Genomic DNA, 2,948 nt, shown 5'->3' on the forward strand with positions numbered 1-2,948 from the left:
GCAACAACTTTCTTTTGGAAGTGGTCAATAAGTGGTGATATGCATAACTTATCATATCAGTAGTATTTCTTACTGATAGTAGACCAGGAAACAGTAATCAAAAAATACTAAAAAATGCTAACAATTGGTAAAATTCTGTCATTAGCTTCAAATCTTCAAATCTTCTTATTGGAAGCAAGTACTTGAGAAAATTTTGTACTTCACATTATACACAGGATCAGAGCTCTCAGGGCAATCAACATAAATGAAAATTTGTTACTAATCTATTCACTTCAATCAGTAAAGTATGCAGAAATTTTAACATTGGGATATACAATTTGTGTAGTAAACAGAATGCAGCTGCCTTGTAAAAACAGGCCTATGATACAAGTGTGTGAATGAGATACTCGCATCTCAAATCTGCTGTCCGCTTATTTAATTACACTGTATTATTTGATAAACAGCTTAACCAGTAATGATTCAGCGCAATTAACAATTCTTGGATTTTACTCCTTAAATTATCAGTGATCTACCCCAACAAATGATTATCAATGACTCAGCTACTGCACAGCTTCTTGAATGAAAGAATTATATGACTATGCTTTGGGAAGAATGGAGTGTTCTGTATAGAAAAGGGAAACTTTCCAAAACATTTCTTACTTATAATCATATTAAAAGAAAATAAATCAGATTGCTAGTGATCCCTATCCCTCTAAATTTGTGTCTAGATTTGATAAAAATCATAATATTTGATTGTATTTTTTTAATTTAACTTTTTATTATGTATACAGTGTTCTTTTTGTGTATATGCCTTCATGCTGAAAGAGGGCACCAGATTTTCTGATAGATGGTTTTAAGACATGATGTCATTGCTGGGAATTGAACTAAGGACCTCTGGAAGAGCAGCCAGTGCTCTTAACTGCTAAAGCACCTCTCCATCTCCTCATTTCAGTTTTTAATACATAACAGATATTTACTGTCCCTTTATATCAAAATGAAGGTTAAGGAGATTGCTTTATAATACTTATGTTTAGACAGATACAGCATTTATAGATATTTATAGATATACTTGAAGACTGCCATGAAAATATTTAAACTTTGTAAGTCAAGAAGTTCTGTTTTTCTTTAAAATGTATCGCATATTTATTTTTCCTACATGGACAGATGTATATAGGGAGAGCTAAAAGTCCAAAAGTCATGGCTGATGTTGCATGCTATGATCTCAGCACAGGTTTATCTGAGGGAGGAAGACAACAATTCAGACAAAGCTTGAGGTACACAGACATACCCTCTTAAAAAAAAATCTCAAGAAAACAATAAAATAGCTATTCTCATCTAGAGATTAGAATTTGTAAAATTCAGAACACTAGTGTTGAATGATGAGAAAGTATTAGGACAATGGGCACTTTGATTCCTGGATTTAGTCAATTGAAATTGTGTATCATAATATAAGACAATCTGGAAATTTCTTACCAAGCTAATCGAATCTATTCCTTGTAACCATGCAGCCAGATTCATGAGGTTTTGACAAAGGAACTGAAAATATTCACTGGAGGGGAACATCCGTAAAACTGTCTTTAGTAGGTTTACACAGATTTTCTCAAAGGTACAAATCACACGTTTTCTTTGTTATGTATATGGTTCAATAAACTGGGCTAAATAAGCAAATAATAGTGATAATTATAAATGTGTTATAAATGAATGAAAATATAAGGAAGGAAATATTGATACTGGCTTGAAGCATCACCAAACTAAAGCTTACTCATTGTTTATAGTTGTATAAGCATATAAAAAAATAAAACTATGAGAATAGTTAAAATATTACTTATAATATAATATTGAATAAGCAAGAAGAAATTGTATAAATTACAATACTCATTTTTTTCAATGGCTCAAACATATATCTTTAATCAAGCCATTTCTATTAATCTATTTATTGCCACGACGTTGTGGCCTACCAGTAAGGTTCTGACGGGAGTCTGTCTTCTTTGGAAGCTACATGACCTCTCTTTGACTCTGCCTCTTCTCTCTCTCTATATTTTTTGAGCCTGAATATATTCTTCCCTGCCATAGGACAAACTAACTTCTTTATTAACCAATGGTAATAGAACATATTCATAGCATACAGAGTGGACTCTTACATCAAGCCAGTGTTGAGGCAATAGGTAGATGGAAACATCCGTATTTTCTCAATTTACCTCGAACAACTGCTGCTATAAAATCAAAAGTCTTTATCTCAAGGAAAATACTTTAAAAAATCAGATTTAAAGAGTGACTCTACTTAAACTTTTAAAATTTCTGGTAAGTATACTACTTTGAAATATTATTTTAAAACTCCGAAGAACTTATTAAACTGAACACATGCAATTCCAGTTTCTATTTCCAGGCTTAGACAGCCCTCAACTGCTGTCATCATGCTGTTAATTGAATGTTTGTGTGAAAATGATAGCATTTTCAACAGCAAGAGTAAAAACATTGTTCCCAACTCTTTGATTTTGGTCTCTTTCTACATTGGATTTAGCAAAAGCTTGTTATAATCATATTTCTCAGTGTCTATTAGTCTGTGCTTTTAACTTCCTACCTGGCAACTTCCCTGTGATGTGTCAATGCTTGTCACTCTACTTGAAATAGTGTAGCACCATGAAAGAGAGAATAATTTTAAAACGTAGTTACAGGGAAAAATGAACATACACAATTAACTGCAGATTATAATTCTCTTGATGTACATCCATCGTTTCAAAAAGCTGATATCATGCTTAAAAATAAAAAGTATCAGTGAAAATCAAATCTTTAATAATTGAAAAGACAAATAACAGTAGTTGAAAGGAAAAATTCTGGAACCATTAAAAATTTAGGAACCCAATGAGTATGTCTTCCAATCTAGACTAAAACTTTTTCAGATTTTGTTTGATATGACTGTATAACTATTTTAGACTTTCGAGTAATTAATAACTGATGACTTTCACAGA

The sequence above is a fragment of the Microtus pennsylvanicus genome, chromosome 15, assembly GCF_037038515.1.
Source record: "Microtus pennsylvanicus isolate mMicPen1 chromosome 15, mMicPen1.hap1, whole genome shotgun sequence".
NCBI classification, from domain to species: domain Eukaryota; kingdom Metazoa; phylum Chordata; class Mammalia; order Rodentia; family Cricetidae; genus Microtus; species Microtus pennsylvanicus.